Below are 19,596 nucleotides of genomic sequence, written 5' to 3'. Positions count from 1 at the left end.
AATTGAAATTTCTATATCCGATTTTTTATTTGGTACTAATGGTTCATTATATTTTATAAAAATAGGTTGTCATGGAAATTTGTGCTCCTCAACGACTGTCCGAGAATTCTAATAATTTTCCAAGAAAAAAAGATGAACATGTGCATCAACATGACTCATATCGAGCACCATCACAAGGACAGCAATTTAGTAGCCAGCAAGTATGTACTCCAAGGACTATTTGTTTTTGCAATATCACAAATAGGTGTCATGGAACCTCATTCATTTAGCTATTGTTATCAATGGGGTTTTATGTTGTTTACACAAATTGAAATGGTAGTTGAAGTCATGAATGCACGCATTGCTGATCATGAAAAGAAGGTAGGCAGGAAGTTAATGGAAATTGAGCACAGATTTGATGTCAAATACCAGACTCTAGGTGAAGACTTGATCGACATGAAGACTAAAACTGGCACTAATCCTAGGTTGTCGAAGGCCGAGGACGAAATTAAAGACTTAAGGAGGGAACTCCATGTATGTCATACTGTGCATTTTGTATTTTTTATGAATATGTTCCTTCATGTTCATTATTGTTTGCATTGCTACAGGAATTAAAATATGAATTTACAAGCAACCGACAATCAGTGTCACAGAAAGGAGGCGTGTAGGTGATCAATATGGCCCAACACGTCAATATCTAAAAGTAACAAACTAATGATGAACTACCTTTGTTCATTCTAGGATCAAGTCAATGTGTGCAATTCATCCCTGACAGGAACTCCTAGGGCTAGCCAATTCACGACAGGGACTTCGAGTACACCAAGTGCAAGACATGTGACGGAAAACAATGAGGAACCACAATTAACTCCGATGAAGCCTGTCTTTGGTAATGATTACAAGTTCACGGATGAGGACATAGAGACAGCCGTTTACATCCGCGGAACATACGACCCTGTTGAAATAGCTAGAATCGGAGACATTTCCCTCACACCAGAAAATCTGAAGCGAAATTTGGACGACAAATACATTTATGGTGATGTAAGCCCATTATACTCTATTCTACATCATTACTGCAACAACTGTCTTATTATTGTTTGATTGAAAATTTGGCAGGTTATTATGGCATATGCTCGCATTAGCCAAATTGAGAATGATACTACCTCAATCATATCCCCTCAAGAAACCGAAAACCTGTTACAAATGAAGGGGGTGGTTCCTGTTGGACGTGCAACCTCATGGTTAGCTCGTGTAGCAGGAAAATTTGTAGGGCGCCGAAAGGTACACGTTTTCCACACTTTCATAGTTTACGTACACACTGTACATGACAAATTTCGGTTCTCAACCCAACCCAAATTTTACTGCAGGTGCATGTCCCACTGAATGTACACCAAAACCATTGGATGCTAATGATGTTTAATTTTGACAAAAAAGAAATTCAGACTCTGAACTCCATGAATTATCATTGCGACAAGACCAAGGAAGATTCTCTTGTAAGTGTTCTCTTGCTGCCTCTTTTGATCCGCATGGAACATGAGCTCCCAAAGTACCGTAACCCTATGTATAACTCGTCGTACCCTAGGTGGACTCGATTCAGTTCTGCATTGACGAAGCTGTCAAGAAAGGGTTGATATCACCAGCTAAGAACATCAATTTTGCCAAATGGACCAAAAAATGCTATGATAACATACCACAACAGACCGATGGGTACGCATGGCCTCATAAATTATTATTTGCGTACACGAATAAGATTACTGATCTTTAACTAAACATCGCAGGACTTCCTGTGCGGTTTGGACACTGCAGTACATGTTGTCATGGAACGGGGATGAAATGACCGATATTTTGAACCAGGTAATTGAATGCCTAATTTAAATTTGTACTTTGTTTAGCTTGAAAGCTATGCTGACGTCAGTGTCGGTTATCCAATATAGGCAAGGATAGATATTTTCAGGTGGAAAATATGTACAGCCTTACTGCATTCAAATTGCAATGTGCTTCGTCTCGAATCATATAAGTTCCCCATAACGGTTAGCGCTACATGAAGAATATATCATTTATTTCATAAGTCTCATGATTAGAACTAACACAGCACTCTCTCTTATACAGAAAGAGGTGTATGATGCCCAACAAGCAGTTCTACCTGATGCTTCAGAAGAGGACGTACAATTAGTCAACAATCCTGATGGTTCCAACGAACCTGACACATCCAACTCCCAGAAGGATACCGGTGCACCCAACTCCCCCAAAAATGGTGCACCCAACTCCCCCAAAAGGAAGAGAGCACGTGGACGCCCGAGAAAGCTAGTCGATCCCGAGCAAGCAGCAAAAACAAAGAGTCTTAAAGAACTGAAACTTAAATTTGACAGCAAGACCATAGCCAACCAAGTGTCTTCGTTACCATCACGGTCACGTAGAGAGCATAAACCAGCACCAGCTTTATTGAGCCCATTCAAACACAAATAGGTAGCATCAATTGATCATCAATTGATACATGCTCATGCTCATGCTCTACTTCTAGCATCATTTGATACACGTTTTGTTCTTATCAGAAAGTGGAAATAGGTACTTTTGGCAATCATGAGCATCCTCTACTTATTGCAATATCTAATGCATTGATACATTCTCATGCTCGTGCTCTACTTTTAGCATCATTTGATACACGTTTAGTTCTTATCAGAAAGTGGAAATAGGTACTTTTGGCAATCATGAGCATCCTCTACTTATTGCAATATCTAATGCATTGATACATTCTCATGCTCATGCTCTACTTTTAGCATCATTTGATACACGTTTAGTTCTTATCAAAAAGTGGAAATATGTACTTTTGGCAATCATGAGCATCCTCTACTTATTGCAATATCTAATGCATCATCAGTACAAAGCTTGATTTGGCAATAGGTGGAATCGGCAATCATTTGCATGCTTTAATTTTGTCAAAAATTAATGCATAGTTCAGTTGTAACTGCTCATAGATATGGCAGGAACATGCCGAGTTATACACTAAACATAGTCATGCCAAGCTATAACTACCATAGTCATATTATTAGAGTTCCTAGCATGCATCACCGTACGGCAGAATAACACAACAACCATAACATAGACCACCGTACGATACTTGAGTTGCTAAGGCCTTGTACAATGCAAGGTTCTTAGGGGAGTTGCTTATATAAATAAACCAGGCTTTTCTTAAGCACAAGTGCTTATTTGTACAGGATAGACGCATAACTAGGCGTCTCTCCTGTAGAAATAGGCATCGGTGCTTCAGAAAAACCATGTTTATTTTTCTAAGCACCACCCTAAGCATCTAGCATTGTACAAGGCTTAACATGCATCACCAAAATAGTATTAACAACTTGGAACACTAAACCAGAGTAGCAGCAAACTCTTAACATAAACGGCAGATCAACCACCGCTCAACATAGGTTCAGACACACCATAGGACATCAGTTTTAGAGTCGAACAACAAACAAACATAGATAACATAAGAGGACACGGCGGTCCTGGGGCAGCAACAGCACTCTAGCAGCACATTACTTCTCTCCCTTCTTGAATGCATGTTGTAGGGCTCATTGACTTTGACAATCTCAAGGAAGCGTGCGTAGGCCGCATGTTTAGCCAGAGTACTGGCACTACGCTTCTTACCATGTCCATTACCAGTGCTGAAGGCATGCTGGATCATGCCATCTATGCCGCCACCGGTCACCTTGCAATAGAAAGGGCACCCAATCTTGCCAAAGAAACGATACTTGATCTTCCCAGCAATCAGATGCCTCAGGGTGTACCGGCTCTTACTGTGTCTGCTGTCCATGCTGTAGTCCACGTCGTCGTCATCCTCCTGTGAATTAGTGAATTAGTACACATAGAAGAACTCAGCTAATCTATTATGGTACATTGCCTTTAATTAAATGTTTTGAACGTACACATGTGTAACATGGCAACTATCTATTTGCTAGAAATAAGGCGTATGTGCACATACATAATTGAGCCAAAGAAATTGACATGCATAAATATGGACGGTGGAATAGTTGCATTTATAGATCAGTGCACAAGTAGTACATAATTAACACATGAAAGACTTCATGAAGTGGCTTGGTTTAATGATATTTGATACTTGTTACAGGTGTAATTCTTATTGGAATCAGAAAAATGGCTTCATTGTACTCCTCCATGTTTCACACAAGGGGGGTTTGTTCTATCTACTGGAATGAAGAAACCATTATTCTTTCTGACAGCAGCAATACTTCTTCTCCAACATTGTTAGACTCTGATAAGTTTCAGAAGGAAATTGGTAAAGGAGCTATGGGGTGTCTCACTGCTCATATTGATGAGAGATGTGGTTGTGATCATCTAGATAACATACTGTGGAAAATTGGCTAGATGAAATGTTTTGATTTTTTGGTATCCAGTGGATATGTAGTGTCAGCCCATAATTATTAAGGGAGCAATCACTTCCTTTGCAAAATGGAAATCTGTATAGAATTTGCAAATGGATCATCTATGAACATGTGTGCAAACTAATCATCTATGAACATGTGTGCAAATTAATTCATCTACATAAACTAAAATGAATCAGGAACTGTAGCATTTTGTCACTGTCCTAGGGAAGCCAATGGTGTGGCACATGAGATCGCTAGAAATAGCTATGAGAATCCTACCATATATCCATTGTTTAACCCACTTTTTTCATTAATGTATCCCTGCCATGAACATTTTCTTGTATTTGGGTTCATTACCCCACTTCTTTCATTAATGTATCCCTTGTGAAACTTATGCTCATCTAGTTAACAAGACAAACCCCAATGCCATGAAAAAAACAGAGTATCTGCTGGAATCAGAATGTGAATCAGATTTAAAAATCCAGATCCAACATGAAGATCTATGCTAGATCCCTAAAATCCTACATACGTACAACTAGCACACCCAAGTGAATTTGATGCTCATCTAGTTAACAAGAAAAACCTCAATGCCATGAAAAAAACCCAGAGTATCTGCTGGAATCAGATTTATAAATCCAGATCCAACATGAAGATCTATGCTAGATCCCTACAATCCTACATACATTCAACTAGCACGCCCAAGTGAAATTGATGCTCATCTAGTTAATAAGAAAACCCCCAATGGCATGAAAAAAATAGAGTAATGCCTCAGATAGCTCGTCGATGGCATCCTCCTCGAAGTCGCTGCCCTTCCTGCAATCTACGTCGAACTCCTTTATGGTGTTCTCCTCGTAGAGCTCTTCGATTTCGTCATGCACCTGGCGCTTCAGACTTCTCATCTCCTCCTCCTACAGATCTTCCCCGACCTTGTGCTCGCCAACGGGTGCCTCAACGGCTGCGATGGCAGTGGGAGCAGGCACATCGGTCGCTGCACCGCCAGCTTTTGCCACTACAGCGGACTCAGCCGCTCCACCCACGGCAGCAGCCACGGCAGCAGACCGCTCTGCTCTGATGGTTGCCTCCATCTCGTCCACCGCATCTTCACGGCCGCGTTTCATCGTCGGTCGAAGACAGGAGGAGGGAGGCGTAGGAAGGGAGGAGGGAGGCGTAGGAAGGGAGGAGGGTGGTGAGGAAGGAGGAGAGGGTGGTGAGGTGGTGAGGAAGGAAGAGAGGGTGGTTAGGTTCGAGAGAGGACGAGGGTTTTCTACCCGATTTGGGGAAGAAATGCACTGCTCCTGCCTCTTGGAGTTACCGAGGCGCCGCGGGTGCCGATTTGACTTGACACACCCACCCGGCCGTCCCCATTCCACGTGGGGACGTGGCGGTCATGCACCTCCTGCGGTTTGCCATCAATTGCTATCGGTCTCACAAGTGGGTCCCCTTGTCATCCACACAACCGCTTAAAATAAATCGGTTTTTTTGTATGGATTTTCTAAGGTTTTTGCAACGATAAAATGCTTAAAACACTTCTGACATGTTGTGATGTTTTTGGTAATAAATGGTCTACTCGCTGGGATTATTCCACTGTGTGATGTTTTCTACGTGCCAGGTTGTAGTATGAAATGCTAACTGTTCTATATGGTAGTGGCTGGTCTTTAATTGGACCGAAATGTTTAACTAGTATCAATGGTAGAGGCGTTTTGTTGTGCGCCACATCCAACAGTTCACATAACTAATTATCCAAAGATTAAGGTATCAAACCCTTGGTCATACATAGCAACATTTCGTTCCTAAAAATTAAGGTACTTCCACATTCAAACTAACTAATACTACAAATTCGAAGGAACTACTTAATACATTAACATCACATAGGGAACTAGCCCTGGTCCAACGGCTTGAGAAAGGACGAACAGAAGCTGAAAGATGAAGGATCAGCCAGTAGCAGCACCATCAGCCTCCCAGCCTCACAACTTCAGCCAGCCTGGTGAACTCCAGGTTTTTTCCTGCAAAACACACATGGGATGTTGGAGGCAAGAAAATAAATATGCCAGGGGTCTTGTCATGGCATCTAATCGCACAGAATGCTAGTACAAATGATGGAGAACAAAACATCCAACCTGAGCAAATTCATAGGAGTTATAGATCCATGGATACCATCAAGAAAAAATGCTCAGTTTTAATTCAGACACAAGACTTGGTGAAAACATGCATATTCATATCAGCAACATTGATATGGCATCTTTGCAAGCTTGGGTCAGTGACTTGTCTTGTGTTTCATGGCATGACAATAATTTTAACAATAAATAGACATGAAATTGACCCAAACTCATGTACAAAGTTAGGCCATATGATGCATGGATTAATTCACAAATAAATGACAAAATGCCAACTTTGTATAGAATTTGCAGTACTGAAATATTTCAGTGTGTACCGGTGTGTACTGAAACTGCAGTAGTGAAATAATTCAGTGTGCATCTGTGTGTACTGAAATTGTAGTAACAAAATATTTCAGTGCCTACCGGTGTGTACGGAAATATTTCAGTGTCTACCACTAGAATATTACAAATTTTGCCTAGGGCAGTACCGAAATATTTCAGTGCCTACCGGTGTGTACCGAAATATTTTAGTGTCCACCACTACAACATTTCAAATTTTGCCTAGGGCAGTTCCGAAATATTTTAGTGCCTACCGGTGTGTACCGAAATATTTCAGTGTCTACCACTAGAACATTACTAATTTTTCCTACGGTTCATATGATGCCTAGGGTTCACATACATCATAATCCATCCTCCAAATCCATATACTCAAATATTCATGCAATTCATTGAGATTAAAATGCCATCTAGCATTCCCTTTCTGAGCTATTACGATCAGTATCACCACGATGTAAGCACGATCAGTAGGAAGATGAGGAGTGGGGAAGCTTACTCTAAACATAGCTACCGCCGCCGTTCAGACGAGGAGAGCGGCGAAGGAAGCGTGGAGAACGGCGCGGAAGCGAGGTCGCGACCACTGTCCTCCTCATCTTGCGCTTCGGAGTCTCCGGTGACTCGGTTGGAGGCTGCACAATCTGCAACGGCACCTCGTGCATGGTGGGTTCCTGATCCAGTGGATGCTCTACCCTGGATCTGAACGCCCACCACCTCCGCCTGGTCCACTCGCTAGACGAATTGGCCTGCTCCATCGCCCAGAGGAGGATCTCGATCTTGTGAATCGGTTGTGCGGGCGGGGGGCAAAGCTTTGCCCTCTCCTTCTTCGTCAATTTCTTGAGAGTGGCCATTGCCGTCCAGCTCTCTGCCTTGTGTTGTCAAACCAAGAACGGATCTCCCTCAACCTAGCCAACTTGACCTGGTCGCCGCCAGCGATCTGCACGAAGTCGGTGTTCTCGCCGCCGGCCATCAGCTCGATCTGCCGATTCTTGCTTCGATCGAAGAGGGGGTGGGGGTGGGGGGGTTTGCCTGAGTGGAGCGAAGTTGCAGCGGCAAGAAGGAGGAGATGAGTGCGGTGGACTTGGAGGAGAGGGAGGAGATGGCCGCCGATGAGTAATTGTGGAATGTGTAGCACCATGGCGGCGGTTATGCATTCGACGAGAGGGGCGGTGCATGCAAATTTTCCTAGGACTAAACTGCCCCTAGATTAAAACGCGTCCCCACCTTGTCACGAGTACTGGCCCCACTCGTTTTAGTACTTTCGCATACTTTCATCGGAGTACTACCCAGTACTTCGTATTTGTCTGCCGTTAGATCGACATCAACGAACGGTTCTAAAAAAGCCCAACCTCTCTAAAACTTGTATTACTGTTTATGTATATAAGGAGAGACTCCAAAACAAACATTTGCAGATAATGGAAGAGTTTATAACCCCCGGCCTCTGCATAATAGATGCTTATAGCCCAACTTAAAAAAGATCGACTACTCATGCATGCATAATGAAAAGAGGGAAGTACATGTACATGTTTGAAAATCTTACATTAGGGTGGAAATAAGCATAAATCATTCCAATAATCCATATGTATCGATCAAGCCCAGATCGAAAATGCCACTCGTGCAACAATGGTAAGTGTGACTTGGAAGGATTTGGGTGTTTATAGCCTAATTGGACAAAAAACAAAACAAAGATATACAATTAATCTTGATCCATGAGTTGGAATGATAATTCAAAGAGAAATATATGAATATAACTCACCAAGAAAAAACGTAAAGGGGCTCCACAAAACATTGAATACCCCAGGAACTTCCCATATCAAAATGACACTCAAGAAGGAGCAAGCAATTTTGATAGCCATAAGTGATGGTATCTCATTATACTTGTTAAACAGACCAAGTGTCCCATACACCATGAGTGTAAATAGGGTGTGCATTGGGCAGATATAATACACCATAAAATCATTGTCAAGGACAATGCAACATAAGGCAACAAAGAAATTTAGCCTCCACATTATCTGCATTAAAAGTGTATTCATTGGTCATTAGTGTCTAAAATATTGTCCCGAAAATCAAAGTGAGTGAAATTTATCATAGGCGGAAGAGATAAAGGTTGAGGTAGACTCGGCACCTGAGCAAATCTGGCAATGCTAAAATCTTTCTTGGTATAGTAGTATGAGAAATTCCCAAACCCAGTCAACCAAACATAGCAAGCAATGAAAACACGAATTGCATTGTATATTTCTGATGCACCGAAATAGTGGTACATCAGAAATAAGACCTGAAAAGAAATGCAGATTGAATAATTAGAATTTCAATAAAACATACATACATGCAGAATACAACTACACAAAACTGGAGAGAAAAAAACTAGCTTTGAATTTAAAGTATAGCCAATTAGTTTGGTATTTCTCTTCATATAGTAAACTGAAAGGATGAATGGCCAAAACGTGCATATTAAAAATGCCATCACACTCATGCAAAATCTCCAGCCATAGATATGACTAAGAACGAAAATGTTGAACGCATGGATTCATTACGGGCGTTTTACGGGCCCTTTCCATAATTCTCTCCACCGCCCCCCTGAATTTCAGCTGGGTTCCCCCCTGAAGGAAATATGCCCTAGAGGCAATAATAAAGTTATTATTTATTTCCTTATATCATGATAAATGTTTATTATTCATGCTAGAATTGTATTAACCGGAAACATAATACATGTGTGAATACATAGACAAACAGAGTGTCACTAGTATGCCTCTACTTGACTAGCTCGTTAATCAAAGATGGTTATGTTTCCTAACCATTGACAAAGAGTTGTTATTTGATTAACGGGATCACATCATTAGGTGAATGATCTGATTGACATGACCCATTTCATTAGCTTAGCACCCGATCGTTTAGTATGTTGCTATTGCTTTCTTCATGACTTATACATGTTCCTATGACTATGAGATTATGCAACTCCCGTTTACCAGAGGAACACTTTGTGTGCTACCAAACGTCACAACGTAACTGGGTGATTATAAAGGAGCTCTACAGGTGTCTCCAAAGGTACATGTTGGGTTGGCGTATTTCGAGATTAGGATTTGTCACTCCGATTGTCGGAGAGGTATCTCTGGGCCCTCTCGGTAATGCACATCACTTAAGCCTTGCAAGCACTACAACCAATGAGTTAGTTGCGAGATGATGTATTACAGAACGAGTAAAGAGACTTGCCGGTAACGAGATTGAACTAGGTATTTGGAATACCGACGATCGAATCTCGGGCAAGTAACATACCGATGACAAAGGGAACAACGTATGTTGTTATGCGGTCTGACCGATAAAGATCTTCGTAGAATATGTAGGAGCCAATATGAGCATCCAGGTTCCGCTATTGGTTATTGACCGGAGACATGTCTCGGTCATGTCTACATTGTTCTCGAACCCGTAGGGTCCGCACGCTTAAGGTTACGATGACAGTTATATTGTGAGTTTATACATTTTGATGTACCGAAGGAGTTCGGAGTCCCGGATGAGATCGGGACATGATGAGGAGTCTCGAAATTGTCGAGACGTAAATATTGATATATTGGACGACTATATTCGGACATCGGAAAGGTTCCGAGTGATTCGGGTATTTTTCGGAGTACCGGGTAGTTACGGGAGAAGCAATGGGCCTTGATGGGCTTTAGTGGGAAGAGGAGAAAGGGCCAAGGGGCTGCTGCGCCACCCCTCCCCTCTGGTCCGAATTGTACTAGGGAAAAGGGGGCCGGCCACCTCTCCTTCTCCTCCACTTCCTTCTCCCTTCCTCCCCTCTTGGTGGACTCCTACTAGGACTTGGAGTCCTAGTAGGACTCCACATCCTGGCCGCACCAATTGCCTTGGCCGGCCTCCTCCTCCTCCATCCTTTATATACTGAGGCAAGGGGCACCCCATAGACACAAGTTGATTCACGTGATCGTACTCTTAGCCGTGTGCGGTGCCCCCTTCCACCATAGTCCTCGATAATATTGTAGCGGAGTTTAGGCGATGCCCTGCTGCAGTAGTACATCAAGATCGTCACCATGCCGTCGTGCTGACGAAACTCTTCCCCGACACTTTGCTGGATCGGAGTCCGGGGATTGTCATCGAGCTAAACGTGTGCTAGAACTCGGAGGTGCCGTATTTTCGGTGCTTGATCGGTCGGCCGTGGAGACGTACGACTACATCAACCAAACGCTTCCGTTGTCGATCTACAAGGTACGTAGATCACACTCTCCCCTCGTTGCTATGCATCACATGATCTTGCGTGTGCGTAGGAATTTTTTTTGAAATTACTACGTTCCCCAACAGTGGCATCCGAGCCTAGGTTTTATATGTTGATGTTATATGCACGAGTAGAACACAAGTGAGTTGTGGGCGATATAAGTCATACTGCTTACCAGCATGTCATACTTTGGTTCGGTGGTATTGTTGGACAAAGCGGCCCGGACCGACATTACGCGTACGCTTACGCGAGACCGGTTCTCCCGACGTGCTTTGCACATAGGTGGCTTGCGGGTGACAGTTTCTCCAACTTTAGTTGAATCGAGTGTGGCTACGCCCGGTCCTTGCGAAGGTTAAAACAACACCAACTTGAAAAACTATCGTTGTGGTTTTGATGCGTAGGTAAGATTGGTTCTTGCTTAAGCCCGTAGCAGCCACGTAAAACTTGCAACAACAAAGTAGAGGACGTCTAACTTGTTTTTGCAGGGCATGTTATGATGTGGTATGGTCAAGACATGATTTTTTGTATGAGATGATCATGTTTTGTAACCGAGTTATCGGCAACTGGCAGGAGCCATATAGTTGTCGCTTTATTGTATGCAATGCAATTGCGCTGTAATGCTTTACTTTATCACTAAACGGTAGCGATAGTCGTGGAAGCACAAGCTCGGCGAGACGACAACGATGCTACGATGGAGATCAAGGTGTCGCGCCGGTGACGATGGTGATCACGACGGTGCTTCGGAGATGGAGATCACAAGCACAAGATGATGATGGCCATATCATATCACTTATATTGATTGCATGTGATGTTTATCTTTTATGCATATTATCTTGCTTTGATTGACGGTAGCATTATAAGATGATCTCTCACTAAATTATCAAGAAGTGTTCTCCCTGAGTATGCACCGTTGCGAAAGTTCTTCGTGCTGAGACACCACGTGATGATTGGGTGTGATAGGCTCTACGTTCAAATACAATGGGTGCAAAACAGTTGCACACGCGGAATACTCAGGTTATACTTGACGAGCCAAGCATATACAGATATGGCCTCAGAACACGGAGACCGAAAGGTCGAGCGTGAATCATATAGTAGATATGATCAACATAGTGATGTTCACCAATGAAACTACTCCATCTCACGTGATGATCGGACATGGTTTAGTTGATTTGGATCACGTAATCACTTAGAGGATTAGAGGGATGTCTATCTAAGTGGGAGTTCTTAAATAATATGATTAATTGAAATTAAATTTATCATGAACTTAGTCCTGGTAGTATTTTGCAAATTATGTTGTAGATCAATAGCTCGCGTCGTTGCTTCCCTGTGTTTATTTTGATATGTTTCTAGAGAAAATTGTGTTGAAAGATGTTAGTAGCAATGATGCGGATTGGATCCGTGATCTGAGGTTTATCCTCATTGCTACACAGAAGAATTATGTCCTTGATGCACCGCTAGGTGACAGACCTATTGCAGGAGCAGATGCAGACGTTATGAACGTTTGGCTAGCTCAATATGATGACTACTTGATAGTTTAGTGCATCATGATTAATGGCTTAGAATCGGGACTTCAAAGACATTTTGAACGTCATGGACCATATGCGATGTTCCAGGAGTTGAAGTTAATATTTCAAGCAAATACCCGAGTTGAGAGATATGAAGTCTCCAACAAGTTCTATAGCTAAAAGATGGAGGAGAATCGCTCAACTAGTGAGCATGTGCTCAGATTGTCTGGGTACTACAATCGCTTGAATCAAGTGGGAGTTAATCTTCCAGATAAGATAGTGATTGACAGAATTCTCTAGTCACCATCAGCAAGTTAGTAGAACTTCGTGATGAACTATAATATGCAAGGGATAACGGAAACAATTCCCAAGCTCTTCGTAATGCTGAAATTGACGAAGGTAGAAATCAAGGAAAACATCAAGTGTTGATGGTAGACAAGACCACTAGTTTCAAGAAAAGGGCAGAGGGAAGAAGGGGAACTTCAAGAAGAACAGCAAGCAAGTTGCTGCTCAAGTGAAGAAGCCCAAGTCTGGTCCTAAGCCTAAGACTAAGTGCTTCTACTGCAAAGGGACTGGTCACTGGAAGCGGAACTACCCCAAGTGATTGGCGGATAAGAAGGATGACAAAGTGAACATAAGTATATTTGATATACATGTTATTGATGTGTACTTTACTAGTGTTTATAGCAACCCCTCAGTATTTGATACTAGTTCAGTTGCTAAGATTAGTAACTCGAAACGGGAGTTGCAGAATAAACAGAGACTAGTTAAGGGTGAAGTGACGATGTGTGTTGGAAGTGGTTCCAAGATTGATATGATCATCATCGCACACTCCCTATAATTTCGGGATTAGTGTTGAACCTAAATAAGTGTTATTTGGTGTTTGCGTTGAGCATGAATATGATTTGATCATGTTTATTGTAATACGGTTATTCATTTAAGTAAGAGAATAAATTGTTGTTCTGTTTACATGAATAAAACCTTATATGGTTACACACCCAATGAAAATAGTTCGTTGGATCTCGATCGTAGTGATACACATAATCATAATATTAAAACCAAAAGATGCAAAGTTAATAATGATAGTGCAACTTATTTGTGGCACTACCATTTAGGTCATATTGGTGTAAAGCGCATGAAGAAACTCCATGCTGATGGGCTTTTAGAATCACTTGATTATGAATCAGTTGATGCTTGCGAACCATGCCTCATGGGCAAGATGACTAAGACTCTGTTCTTCGGAACAATGGAGCGAGCAACAGATTTGTTGGAAATCATACATACTGATGTATGTGGTCCGATGAATATTGAGGCTCGTGACAAGTATCATTATTTTCTCATCTTCACAGATGATTTGAGCAGATATGAGTATATCTACTTGATGAAACATAAGTCTGAAACATTTGAAAAGTTCAAAGAATTTCAGAGTGAAGTGGAAAATCATCATGACAAGAAAATAAAGTTTCTACAATCTGATCGCGGAGACAAATATTTGAGTTACGAGTTTGGTCTTCAGTTAAAACAATGTGAAATAGTTTCACTACTCACGCCACCTGGAACACCACAGCATAATGGTGTGTCTGAACATCATAACCGTACTTTATTAGATATGGTGCGATCTATGATGTCTCTTACCGATCTACCACTATCATTTTGGGGTTATGCATTAAAGACAGCTGCATTCACGTTTAAAAGGGCACCATCTAAGTCCGTTGAGACGACACAATCTGAACTGTGGTTTGGCAAGAAACCAAAGTTGTCGTTTCTTAAAGTTTGGGATTGTGATGCTTATATGAAAAAGTTTCATCCTGATAAGGTCCAACCCAAATCGGAGAAATATGTCTTCATAGGATACCCAAAGGAGACTATTGGGTACACCTTCTATCACAGATCTGAAGGCAAGACATTCGTTGCTAAGAATGGATCCTTTCCAGAGAAGGAGTTTCTCTCGAAAGAAGTGAGTGGGAGGAAAGTAGAACTTGATAAGGTAATTGTACCATCTCCCTTATTGGAAAGTAGTTCATCACAGAAATCTGTTCTTGTGACTACTACACCAATTAGTGAGGAAGCTAATGATGAAGATCATGTAACTTCAGATCAAGTTACTACCGAATCTCATAGGTAAACCAGAGTGAGATCCGCACCAGAGTGGTACGGTAATCCTATTCTGGAAGTCATGTTACTAGACCATGACGAACTTGCGAACTATGAAGAAGCGATGGTGAGCCCAGATTCCGCAAAATGGCTTGAGGCCATGAAATCTGAGATGAGATCCATGTATAAGAACAAAGTATGGACTTTGGTTGACTTGCCAGATGATCGGCAAGCCATAGAAAATAAATGGATTTTCAAGAGGAAGACGGACGCTGATAGTAGAGTTACTATCTACAAAGCTAGAATTGTCGCAAAAGGTTTTCGACAAGTTCAAGGTGCTGACTACGTTGAGAGTTTCTCACTCGTATCTATGCTTAAGTCTATCCGAATCATGTTAGCAATTGCCGCATTTTATGAAATCTGGCAAATGGATAAACAAAACTGCATTCCTTAATAGATTTATTAAAGAAGAGTTGTATATGATACAACCAGAAGGTTTTGTCAATCCTAAAGGTGCTAACAAAATATGCAAGCTCCAGCGATCCATCTATGGACTGGTACAAGCATCTCGGAGTTGGAATATACGCTTTGATAAGTTGATCAAAGAATATAGTTTTATACAGACTTGCGATGAAGTCTGTATTTACAAGAAAGTGAATGGGAGCACTACAGCATTTCTGATAAGTATATATGTATGACATATTGTTGATCGAAAATAATGTAGAATTAATCTGCAAAGCATAAAGGAGTGTTTTTAAAGAAGTTTATCAAAGAAAGACCTCGGTGAAGGTGCTTACATATTAAGCATCAAAATCTATAGAGATAGATCAAGACGCTTGATAAGTTTTTTCAATGAGTACATACCTTGACAATATTTTGAAGTAGTTCAAAATGGAACAATCAAAGAAAAAGTTCTTGGTTGTGTTACAAGGTATGAAATTGAGTAAAGACTCAAAGCCCGACCACGACAGAAGATAGAAAGAGAATGAAAGTCATTCCCTATGCCTTGGTCATAGGTTCTATAAAGTATGCCATGCTGTGTACCAGATCTATTGTATACCCTACCACTGAGTTTGGCAAGGGAGTACAATAGTGATCTAGGAGTAGATCACTGTACAGCGGTCAAAAATTGTCCTTAAGTGGAATAAGGATATGTTTCTCGATTATGGAAGTGAAAAAGGTTCGTCGTAAAGGGTTACGCCGATGCAAGTTTTGACACTAATCTAGATGACTCTAAGTCTCGGTCTAGATACATATTGAAAGTGGGAGCAATTAGCTAGAGTAGCTCCATGCAGAGCATTGTTGACATAGAAATTTGCAAAATACATGTGGATCTGAATGTGGCAGATCCGTTGACTAAGATTCTCTCACAAGCAAAACATGACCACACCTTAGTACTCTTTGGGTGTTAATCACATAGCGATGTGAACTAGATTACTGAATCTAGTAAACCCTTTGGGTGTTGGTCACATGGCGATGTGAACTATGGGTGTTAATCACATGATGATGTGCACTATCGATGTTAATCACCTGATGATGTGATCTAGATTATTGACTCTAGTGCAAGTGGGAGACTGAAGGAAATATGCCCTAGAGGCAATAATAAAGTTATTATTTATTTCCTTATATCATGATAAATGTTTATTATTCATGCTAGAATTGTATTAACCGGAAACATAATACATGTGTGAATACATAGACAAACAGAGTGTCACTAGTATGCCTCTACTTGACTAGCTCGTTAATCAAAGATGGTTATGTTTCCTAACCATTGACAAAGAGTTGTTATTTGATTAACGGGATCACATCATTAGGTGAATGATCTGATTGACACGACCCATTTCATTAGCTTAGCAACCGATCGTTTAGTATGTTGCTATTGCTTTCTTCATGACTTATACATGTTCCTATGACTATGAGATTATGCAACTCCCGTTTACCAGAGGAACACTTTGTGTGCTACCAAACGTCACAACGTAACTGGGTGATTATAAAGGAGCTCTACAGGTGTCTCCAAAGGTACATGTTGGGTTGGCGTATTTCGAGATTAGGATTTGTCACTCCGATTGTCGGAGAGGTATCTCTGGGCCCTCTCGGTAATGCACATCACTTAAGCCTTGCAAGCACTACAACCAATGAGTTAGTTGCGAGATGATGTATTACAGAACAAGTAAAGAGACTTGCCGGTAACGAGATTGAACTAGGTATTTGGAATACCGACGATCGAATCTCGGGCAAGTAACATACCGATGACAAAGGGAACAACGTATGTTGTTATGCGGTCTGACCGATAAAGATCTTCGTAGAATATGTAGGAGCCAATATGAGCATCCAGGTTCCGCTATTGGTTATTGACCGGAGACATGTCTCGGTCATGTCTACATTGTTCTCGAACCCGTAGGGTCGGCACGCTTAAGGTTACGGTGACAATTATATTATGAGTTTATACATTTTGATGTACCGAAGGAGTTCAGAGTCCCGGATGAGATCGGGGACATGACGAGGAGTCTCAAAATGTTCGAGACGTAAAGATTGATATATTGGACGACTATATTCGGACATCGGAAAGGTTCCGAGTGATTCGGGTATTTTTCGGAGTACCGGGTAGTTACGGGAGAAGCAATGGGCCTTGATGGGCTTTAGTGGGAAGAGGAGAAAGGGCCAAGGGGCTGCTGCGCCCCCCCCTCCCCTCTGGTCCGAATTGGACTAGGGAAAAGGGGGCCGGCCACCTCTCCTTCTCCTCCACTTCCTTCTCCCTTCCTCCCCTCTTGGTGGACTCCTACTAGGACTTGGAGTCCTAGTAGGACTCCACATCCTGGCCGCACCAATTGCCTTGGCCGGCCTCCTCCTCCTCCATCCTTTATATACTGAGGCAAGGGGCACCCCATAGGCACAAGTTGATTCACGTGATCGTACTCTTAGCCGTGTGCGGTGCCCCCTTCCACCATAGTCCTCGATAATATTGTAGCGGAGTTTAGGCGAAGCCCTGCTACAGTAGTACATCAAGATCGTCACCATGCCGTCGTGCTGACGGAACTCTTCCCCGACACTTTGCTGGATCGGAGTCCGGGGATCGTCATCGAGCTGAACGTGTGCTAGAACTCGGAGGTGCCGTATTTTTGGTGCTTGATCGGTCGGCCGTGGAGACGTACGACTACATCAACCAAACGCTTCCGTTGTCGATCTACAAGGTACGTAGATCACACTCTCCCCTCGTTGCTATGCATCACATGATCTTGCGTGTGCGTAGGAATTTTTTTTGAAATTACTACGTTCCCCAACACCCCCCTAATCCAATCACAACCTGCCAAGTGTAAATCACCATGTAAAACTCCGTAACTATCCGTGAATGTAGCATTACTCGACTAAGAACTCTGACTAAGAGCAACTCTAGGAGGTTCCCTAAAACCACCACATTCGTTAAAATTTTCATTGTATAGAAAATACCAAACAAATTCCTTGAATCATTTCTTATCCTTAACATTTTCGCAGACCTTACATAAGACTACCATCTACCCCATACTCCTTATATATGTAAAGAACAAGAGGCCTTCTCTGTATCTCATTCTTCCTTAAAAATCCAGGGATACTGCAGGTGGCCCCCGTTTGTCTTGGTCTATTCTAGTCTAGCACTATCTGTTATATAGCCCAACCTTTTTTACAGACTATTCTTCTAGTAAATGCAATTTTAGAGAAACTCCGCAAAACAAAAAGTACTAAGGTGAAGTATCACTACTAACCTGCATCCAACCTCTCCATTCCTCAGTTTGGTGGCGATTAAGATAGAGTGTGGAGTTTCCAGAAAATGCAGATACCTCCTGGTGCTTCTTAAACGAAGTAAGTGTCGATGCTATGATGAGAAGAATATATAGAAACATAAACAGGTCGCGGCTGTAGTTCTGTCAAAACAAAAAGGACAAATGAAAAAACATGTTACAAATGCATGCCCTAAGGAACGAGAGCAGCGGAGTTACCTTGTTGCTCCATGGAAATATGTCTGTCCGGTCACAAACGTAAAAATAAACCAGCATAATGCCACATTCGGCCCTGCAAGATGGTTTGTGGGAACGTAAGTTTCAACAGATAACAGTGTCTTGATTAGCTTGGAAAATCTAGACTGGAGGCAATCAGTTGTGCAGAGTACTCTTCTTACATGGCTCTCAACACATCACGGTTCTCAAGCAGAAAAGACTCATCCATTGTTATAAACCTGCAAATCACAACCTCATCATGACATAAGCAATCGCCATTTGCATGTCTTATGAGAACCTATATATAGTTTTTTTTTGTAAGAAAGGGGGTTTCCCTGCGGAAAATGCGAACAGCGGCCGCGCACCAGGCAGGCCGGTATCTTTTTTTTGCAGGGTGGCAGGCCGGTATCTAGGCCGTGAAAACGCCATGTGGATTCCCGCTCGCCGCGTATCCCTCGCGTATTTCATTTATTTTTGGCCTGTATTGGAGGAGCCAGGTCCCACGCACATGCAAAAGTCTATAGGCCTCTATCTCGCAGCTGACATGTACGCGGCCGCTTTGGCGAGCTGTACATGTTCGACCGGGGACGGCGGAGACATGTACGAAGTGTATTTCCCCTGTGGAGCAACGTTGGTGATTCACAGCCACAATTTTCTTCAATCGGGACGACGTGGCATTCTGACGACCAGCTAACACGCAAGTTGGTTTCCTTTAGTTACAGTTCACCGTACTGAACCAAATAAGTTGTTTTGTTTCACTAATTTCATGTCTTGCCCATGATATTGACAAGGTTCTGGGTTAGTAAGATGTGCCCCATGCGTTCAGTACATTTTCCACGATGCATGTCATGTGATGATGGTTATCTAACACAAGTTAAACACTTGGTTGGAACATTTCAAGTCGAGGAGGCGTTCAGGATTTAGGTGTGACGGCCGCTAATAACCATAGAGATATCATTAGCCTGTTCAGGTATTATGCGTGAGGCCCGCTGCTGTGCATCAACTTTGCGCCGCGCATCC

The 19,596-nt window shown here is 42.2% G+C and overlaps 1 pseudogene; it reads right to left on the bottom strand.

Annotated features, from left to right (window-relative positions):
* LOC119300429 overlaps positions 1–19,176 on the bottom strand; it is a 35,058-nt pseudogene extending 15,882 nt beyond the window's left edge.
* Positions 19,177–19,596: the final 420 nt, after the last annotated feature.

This window comes from Triticum dicoccoides, chromosome 5A (assembly GCF_002162155.2).
Source record: "Triticum dicoccoides isolate Atlit2015 ecotype Zavitan chromosome 5A, WEW_v2.0, whole genome shotgun sequence".
Taxonomy (NCBI): Eukaryota; Viridiplantae; Streptophyta; class Magnoliopsida; order Poales; family Poaceae; genus Triticum; species Triticum dicoccoides.
Note: the sequence above shows the minus strand (reverse complement) of the source record. Positions and strands in the feature narration are given on the sequence as shown.